Below are 9,182 nucleotides of genomic sequence, written 5' to 3'. Positions count from 1 at the left end.
ACCATTTTAACAGTTCACTTTTTTTCCTTTGCAAAGAAATTTCCACGAAAAATCAATGGAATGTTTTTAAAAAAAAAAACATGTATTCGAAAAAGATTAGTATAATATACTTGAAATTCAATGAAATGAAAATTCCTATTTCATCCAAATTAAGTGTTGAAAAACTCGAATCTTACAGGGAAAGAGCAAACTTTAGTTAATTTATTCTCTGTCTTGTCTCTCTATATATATTGAATCAATACAATCTGTAAGCACGCGATCAAAATTTTTATACAATTAAGCATGAAAAAAAATCCTTTTAGTCAGAGTTATGGACCAATTATTGGCATTGTGAAAAAATGAATATTACTGTCCCGACGAGTTTCCATATACCGTTTAACAGTTTAGAGTTACCTCCCATTTCTACTTCCTTTTCCGCTAACTTACTAGAAGCGGTATGTGGTAAACAATCGTTGTACATGTAAATCCGTTTAAATCGCTTAATTTGAGGGAATAAATTTTAAAACAACATTTGAATAAACAAAAGTATTTTGTTCATTTATGAGACAGCATGTGTTATCACCATTTTAACAGTTCTGAACGATAGATGGATGTTGATTTATATCCCCTTTCCACTTGAATGTAAACATTGACAGCGAGTGGCTTGTCATAAAATTTTTAAAAATTTCTTTCGTTGTAGGTTGCATCTGTAGGGCTTGAAAATGGTAAGTGGAGAAAATGGAATATCCTGAGTAACTGTAACAAATTTAAATTCAAAGCTGAAGTATGCATAAGCATTAAAAAGAGGTTCTGTTCATGAGTTAGAAATGGCTAGTCGCCTGTCGGAAGGAGGAAAATTTTTGGTTGTTTTATATGGTTATAATATTAATTATAGTAGTTGCATTTGTGTTACAAGTCTTTGTGGAACAAAGTATATAAATTCTTTAATCATGCTCAAAGGCTGTATTCTACATTTTCAAATCAGGAATTGAGACTATGCACAAAATTTGCTTCAGATAATGATATGCATAGTACATGTTCTAAATAGAATTTATATGTAAGACTCTTAAGGACTTAATTAATAGTTGAATTTATATGCTGGAGTATGTATACGCTGGGTTAGAACATTTTACAAAGCTGTTTATAAAGTATAAGTAAACTACCCCAATATACACTGCTTCTATATTGATTTTTTCTTTTCCAGCCAAAACAGATTCAAGAAATCAAAGATTTTCTATTGACAGCTAGGAGGAAAGATGCCAAATGTAAGTCATATATTTATTCAATAGTTGAAGTGTGCTGAATTGGGTTTCATTTTTCTGCATAAAAATTAATCAAAATTTAGAGTTTTGAATGTCTTAGTAGCAAGAAATGTCTTGAATCCAATTATACTACAGAGTAGGGCTGTATCAATATATCGATATATCAATCAGTGTTTTCCCTACGAACCGACTACCGGCCAAACTGACCGTTTCAATTGACAAAAATGCCGCTTTGAAATAAAAATTTGTTTCAATGTCCACAGAGTCTCTGTGTATAAACCTCAGCCCCTGGCCTGTTACAATTGATCTCTAACCCTTTACTCTGAAATAAAGGGAAAACACTGATCAATATGTATCGATATTCAAGAAAAATATCGTATCGAAAAATAACTTCCAATACGTATCGGACATACCGTTTTTCTTCTAATTCTGTTAAAAAGATGGGAATTTCAATCACTAACAGTCAGGGGTGTGACTGAAATCCATCATTTTTAAAAATGATGATTTCCAGTCATTAAATTGATTTTTAATAATGATTGAAATTCATCTTTTTTTAGAATAATGATGAAAAACAGTCATTTCTATTTTGAAATTTATTTTAGAAATAGAGTTACCTCTGATATTAAAAATAACTGTATTTCATCATTTTTTGTCAAATTGTTAGGTCTGGGCGCACTTAATTATCTCGTTAGTTTTACGGGGCGCACTAAATTATTTTGGTTTCAATTACTTGTCAAGATGTTGCTCTACACAAGGGTCTATGGCAGGATAGTGCACTATATCTAATTACCGTATAGCGGTTTTTTTTGGCGGGTGTAAAATTTGGCGTTTTGCCTACTGAAAGGTACCCCACTAATTTTGGCGTAATTTATTTTAGCGGACACAGGGTTTCATCTCTTTTCCGATTAACACTAAGAATACTAAGTTAACTAATGACTCACTATTTTAGCGATTAAAATTTTAGCGGGCCGCCCTCAAAACGCCAAAATAAGCCAAAATTAGCACCCCGCTAAAATAACCCGCTATACGGTACTGTAGGAAATGGGTTGGAAAAATGGACTTGGGAATGGAAATATGATGAAAAGAAGTCATATTTACAAAAATAAGAAGAACGTGTACATTATATACTTAGAAGAAATGACCATTATCAATCATTTTTAAAAATGATGGAATTCAGTCACACCCCTGACTGACTAAAGATTATATTTTTTTTTGTTGAAATAAAACTGTTCAATAATTATATAATTTGTAAGGAAATAACACAGTTATTTTAATCATTACAAAATACAAAGAGAATTGTATTTGAACATATTGATTTTGCTGTCATTAAAAGTTTTAATTTGAAGTGTTATTTGTAATGACAATGAGACAAGAACTTTAAAATGGGTAATAAAATACTTAATTGTTATGAAATTTATGCATTAAAATGATTTATAAACCTTTTCTGATGGATTTGTTTAGAATCCAATATATTGCATATCGCTTTCAAAAATATTGTATCGTATCGTATCGAAATTTTTGGTTCAGTACACAGCCCTACTATAGAGATGTCTTCTCAGCTTCTTTACACTTCAAGGGAAAGTTTTGAAAATCTAGAAAAATTTTGTTTTGAGTAAAAAAAACCATTGAAGAGCTTTTAAATTAGTTTGTAAAAATTTTGAGAGAGAATTAAGTGAACTCAAATAAATAGTTAATAAAAAAAGAGCATGAAGAGAGAGGGGAAAAAAGAATGCATTAGGCCATAATAACAATATTCCTAGATTCTCATCCCCGCCCGCCCCGATTTTATACCCCCGCCTCGATTTTTTTTATTTCTGTTTTTCTTAGTCTTAATTCTGATCGGGATCGGTATTCATCTACCATTCTGCTTTCGTTTTAAATCCCGCGAAATTCGACATGATTTCGACAGCTGAAACGATGGTAATTGCTGTAATACATGCGTATATATTTTAAACAAGGGTCATTGGTTGAAAAAGATTGGTGACGATGTGAAGTAAGAGATAATTGAACTTTTACTACGACTTCTATTCGGGTATTGTAGATAAAATTACACCGATTGACCAGGGTAATAAAAAAATCTGCAAAATTGAAAAAATAAAAAATATAAAATAAAAGCCGCCCGCCCGCCTCGATTTTTAAAAAAATTCGGATGAGAATCTAGCAATTTATTTATTATGGCCTTACGTACAGTACATATAAGTAATAATTTAGTAATAAAAAGTTTTAAAATATTTCATTTATGATTGACTGTTTTGCCAAGGTACAGTAGTGAGTAGTATTTGTTGTGTAGACAGTTCGTAGATGATGATAGTAAAGCTTCTGACACCTCTTACGTGAGTGTAGTCCTACACCATGAGTATACTGAGCTTTATCTAAGTATCTGATACAAGCTGAAGTTGTTTTTTTTTTGTAAGTTGTTAGTGACTGACATCTTGATCTGTATAACATGCATCTATATAGATGTTTATTGCTGTATGGTGTTTCACTTCCTTCAAGTTGCATTAAATTTACCAGGGGTACATGTACTTGATAGGGGTCACCCACATGGTGACAATTCTATAGTTATCAGTTTGATACCCGTAAAATTTTTAAATGTTATTTCCATTTGTAAAACTATGACAGTTTTAAAATGCCTGTATAGATAGCTTTCAATAGAAACAATTTTAGCAAGACTTGTTTCCCATTTGTCGCCATATTGGAGGTATACATACAAGCCCAAAGCTTTCATCATTCAACCAATGAAACTTGTCATACTGAGCAACTGGGTGAAGATAACATTATTTTTCTTGAGAATTTATGTTAACTCGAGCTTTCATTAATTCGTAATTTTAGTATTTTAAAGATTTGTGCCCTTTTATTTCTACCATACAAGTTGAAATTTGATAGCTCAAAGAGGAAAATTCACTAGCTGGACCTCCAATACAGTGGCCAAAGAAAAATAACTCTTGCTAAATTCAGGCCAATCAAAAACTATCTGTTACTGATCGTTTTTGTAAATCTCAAGTAATTCAAATTACCATAGAGATTACACATCTAATGATGACAATATTTGTATAAATATGAGTTGAGACTGTATTGTAAAGAAATAGAGTAACAAGTTTTTTAGTTTGTAAGATGAAATGATTGAATAAATAAATAAATGGTTTGAAGAAGACTGAAATATAGTGTGTATTCTCAAAAGTAGAAAATGTAGCTCTGGGTCTCTCTGAGATGCCTCTCGCCAACTAGTCTAAGACGGAATGACCTCTATCGTCTGACATTATAAACTTTGTAGTTCTTGAATGCTTGACTAAGCTTTTTTGTTTTTGACTTAAGCTTGGCAACGTTTCTTTAGTATCATGATTTGAAGTTTTAAAGATATGTATGCCGTGTTAAACAGTATTTTTGCACAGCTAAAACCGAGCAAAAATTTCTGGTGTATGATAAGCTATCAAAAATGAAGCATTCTTGCAAATTCGACGAAATTTTATCCAGTATTAACAAAGTACTGGTCGGGAAAAGAACACGATATTCTCATGCATATTTATAAAGGACTGACGTTTATCCTGGATCTGCGCGTGTGCGCGGGAAAAGCATCGCGAGAATCATCAGGTCGAGAACAATATTTTTTGTGACGCCTGTTCAGTAAGGAACACAAATAGACCAATCAGCTCAATGAGTTGTATTTAATGCATTTATGGGTTTCTACATAAAATACTACATGTGTTTTTCGAAAAGGCTAGTCTTTTAAATCGCTCTCGGAAAGACTTGATGCATTATATGTACAATTCATTATTATCTACTAATCCCATGCTCATATTTGCATACAAATGATTAACAATGATGAAAATTAAAGTTTTTCCCACTCCATTGTACAGGTCCGTTTGTTTAGAGTCTCCCCGTGCTGTACTGCTAGTGGACATTTTCGGTTGGGTGAACATTTACAGATCTTTAGTATGGAGTGCATTATGCGCAAAAAATATTTTGTCAAGTACAATGTATATAAAATAATTTAAACTGCTATTTTAAAGTATTTTTACACCCTGAATGGGATATCGTCAATTATCCCTTAGGGTTTTTTTTTTTATATGAACTGCATAACATATGTAGATGAAACTTACATACCATACATCTTGCCTTCTTAGAAATATATAGTTGGGCTAATAAAATAAAATTGGTCTAGGAATTCCAGGCCCCTAAAAACTATTCCAGTTTGAGGACACAACCAAGCATTTCGACGAACACCATTAAGAAAAATTAATTCAGGTACGTAGCATCGTTTTTTTTAAAGTGGGTGGGGGGATAGAACAGTTAGAATAAAAATCGACTAGCTCGAAGAAACCTGACAAGTAAAATAGGTTCCAGTATCTTTCACTACTAAATTTTATTTATTCACCACAACATTACCTTATTGAACTTTAATGACAAACTCCAAATTTCACTTTCGAATTAGCCCGAGCCAATGCAGATAACCTACTTGCAAGATTTTTAATATTATTTTCAAGGGGTCAGAAATACTGTGGTTCATATGTAAAGAATATATTTATATTATTTAGTAGTATTCTGGTTTTGGCATTCGGTATTTTGTGCAGATTTATACATGATAATCTGTGAAATACTTTTTTCTTGTTTTGAACCATTAAGAAATGGAGAATCGAATGTATCTAATAACCATTTTGATTGATCAAATTATATCATTTGTTTGTATTGGTTATTTCATTTTGGCACATTAAGGTTTCCACACTTCTTTATCCATAGTCGCTGACAGCTGTAGAAGTCCACCCAACCGAAAATGTCCATTGAAAAGACAATTGCACGTGATTATTCCTCGGTACAAAAAGCAACCAACTCTGAGGTGCGCTCACGTATTGACAATTCTTAACTCACGTGTTTGTAGTAAAAACGTAGTAGACCATCATGCTTTTCGATTCATTCACGAAATTGGACCATTGTTTGCTGTGAACATGCGAGACCTCGTGATCATGAATATTTCAATAAGAGGCGGTTTTTTATCCGACACGGAGAGAAAATAATTTTTACCAAATAATATTTCATAACTTTTAAAAGTGATGGAGTGGAATTGTCTTATTTGCAGAAAGTATATAACTTATATAACTTGATGAGACACCACATATATTTATTTCTTTTAAAATAAAACACTTATACGGCACATATATCTTTAAGATATGAATAAATCAGTATTAAACATGATTGAGTAACTCTGCAGCACATCTGTAGCACTGTTCAGAAATCTGAATCTATTGGAATAATCCATAAGTCTCTAAGTCATTTAAGATACTTAGTTTAGTGGAATATTTGAGAACATTAGGAACAATTTTCTTTAATGACTGTCATGATACGAATATATGTATAATTTTCAAGGGAAGTATTCCTGATGTGTGAATTGTTAAGATTTTTAACTTTAAAAAAAAGGAGGTTTATTGTACATGATGATAGTAAAGCTTCTGACACCTCTTACGTGAGTGTATCCTACACCATGAGTATACTGAGCTTTATAGAACTATCTGATACTAGCTGATGTCTGTTTACATATTTACGTTACATATATCATACGGCATTATATGTGCAGAAATGAAGTGAAGCTGTATTGTGAGGCAAAATAATTAAAAGTAGGAAAATTTTGCTTTAACTCTCTCAGGGTCTCTTATTACCAACTAGTGTTGGATGCAATAAGGCCATAAAAATTAATTTCTTGGTCTCAGACCCTCCCTCATCTCTTCCAAGGGTGCCTCATTGACCCTTTTTATTGCTAAATCAATAAAATAAAATCAACGAATCACCTCCCTCATCATTTTTTGAGATTTTGTACAATGTAAAAAGCTGCCTCATCATGTTTTGGGGGCAATAAAAGAAAAAAAAATGCTTCCCTCCCTCATATTTCTTGAAAAAAAAAGGGCCTGAGAACCAAGGAATTAACTTTGCATGGCCTAACTTAATGACTTATAATGGCTGATATTATAAACTTTGCAGTTCTTGAATGCTTGTCTAAGCCAGGAAGAATTTCTGTTTTTGATTTTAGCTTTGCAGTGTTTCTTTAGTATCATGACTTAAGTTTAAAATTTTGCATGAAAAGATTCAATTTCAAGCTTCATTTGGGGACTTTTTGAATTAAATTTTAAATTAAGTTATCCTTCCTGGCTGAGGATAGGAGTACAAAAGTTTTAAGGTGTAAATGTATGAGCAATATTGAGTAACTCTGTAGCACATCTGTAGCTTGTTCAGAATCTCCTGTAATAAGCTATAAATGTTTGTTCAAAGCCATCTCATATACTAGTGGATAATTGGAGAAAATCAGATACAGTTTTCGTAATGTTTTCAAAAGGTTCAAGATTTATTGTAGATGATGATAGTAAAGCTTCTGACACCTCTTACGTGAGTGTATCCTACACCATGAGTATACTGAGCTTTATCTAAGTATCTGATACAATGTTCTTAAACCAGAAACTGTTTAACAAGGGGAAATATCGGTACTTTCTGTCATAAAATTTTTTATTTTGCATGTGATAAAAAGTTTCTTTTGATTTTCAGCTGTCAAGATCAAGAAAAACAAAGAGAATGTGAAGTTCAAGGTCAGATGCAGCCGATACCTGTACACCCTGGTCATCCACGACAGAGAAAAGGCTGACAAGCTCCGACAGTCCCTCCCCAGGTAAGTCACTGCCCCCAGGTAAAGACAGGTGTCTGAGGCAAGGGGGTACAACTCTGTATGTCATTTGCTTATGACACTTCTGCAATCCATTTGGAGATTAATTTACAACGTTGCTTTCATTTGGTTAAATGTTAAGCTGTGCAAACTAAAAAAAATCAAATTCCATTGTATTTATTAGTAAAAGTGGAAAAATATAGATCCTGTGGAAAGATTATTCAATAACGACAATCTGTTTTATCTGCTCTCAAGTATCTCTCATCTTCTGTCATGCAACATGCATTGTGCATTAATATTAAAAAAATAAAATCATTCGGTTACTGTTAAATTTAATTGTTGTTTATCTGAAGAGCTGAAACTGAGCAAAATCTACCATTTTTTATTGGAAACTTTTTATTGCTAGAATATTTTAATTTGATAAATGAACTGTAATATTACTTATTAAATATGATCATTAATATTTTCTTTATTATTTCAGGACTTGCTGTAAAAGAACTTAAATAAATGGTGTACATAAATTTGATTTTATTGTTGTGAATTTAATTACAGTGATGCACATTGAAGTGGGAATATTTTATGTTTGAATGTCAGACATAATATTAGGTTTTTCTTGTGAACATCAATTGTTACTAAAATGACATACCCAAATATTTAGAAACAAGAAAGAAATATTTGTTGTTATGCATTAAGATTACCCCTTCTCTGCGGCAAGCATGGCAAGTTTTGCAGAATTGGAGATTTTCTGGAGTTAGGAAAGAGACTTAAAGACCAGGCTTCTCTAAAATAAGTATTGCAATGAATACCGGGTATTTACCCTTATATCATGATAGAATTTATCACTACCTATCATGATATAGATTTATTTAAATACAAAATGTTTATGTAAAATATAGTATTTATGGAATAACCTGTTCTACAGGTATAATTGAATAAACATTTTTTTCTTTCTGAGGAAGGATTGAGGATTGTTTTATGTGACAATCTGCATTTGGAAGGAAACTAATATTCCTTTTAAACAGAAAATTTTGCCACTTCAATGGACTTCACTGTAACATTGAATAATCTGAAATTTGAATTATCTCCGTTAGTTGAAAGGTTCTGTAACATTACATTCTTCCCTAATTTGGTGTAAATCAGCAATTCTTCACAGTTCTAAACAAATTCCTTAAAAATCTGTGACTAGAACACAGGTGCTTGATGTGTTTAACCTTTCTTTTCATAAATAAAAATATCCCATATACTATATTGGGTCAGGAGTCTGAAGTTAAGGGCTGGAACTTTTTATCCATTGATCA

The 9,182-nt window shown here is 32.0% G+C and overlaps 1 long non-coding RNA gene across 1 annotated transcript; it reads left to right on the top strand.

Annotated features, from left to right (window-relative positions):
* Window positions 1–374: 374 nt before the first annotated feature.
* Window positions 375–7,925, top strand: LOC134233270 (uncharacterized). The gene is made up of 4 exons (XR_009984954.1): window positions 375–434; window positions 680–704; window positions 1,184–1,244; window positions 7,770–7,925. It is a non-coding gene; the product is annotated as an uncharacterized LOC134233270 (long non-coding RNA).
* The last annotated feature ends 1,257 nt before the right edge of the window (window positions 7,926–9,182 follow it).

This window comes from Saccostrea cucullata, unplaced genomic scaffold, assembly GCF_032062105.1.
Source record: "Saccostrea cucullata isolate Sc308-1 unplaced genomic scaffold, CSIRO_AGI_Scuc_v1 ctg13226, whole genome shotgun sequence".
In the NCBI taxonomy this organism is placed as follows: Eukaryota; Metazoa; Mollusca; class Bivalvia; order Ostreida; family Ostreidae; genus Saccostrea; species Saccostrea cuccullata.
Note: the sequence above shows the minus strand (reverse complement) of the source record. Positions and strands in the feature narration are given on the sequence as shown.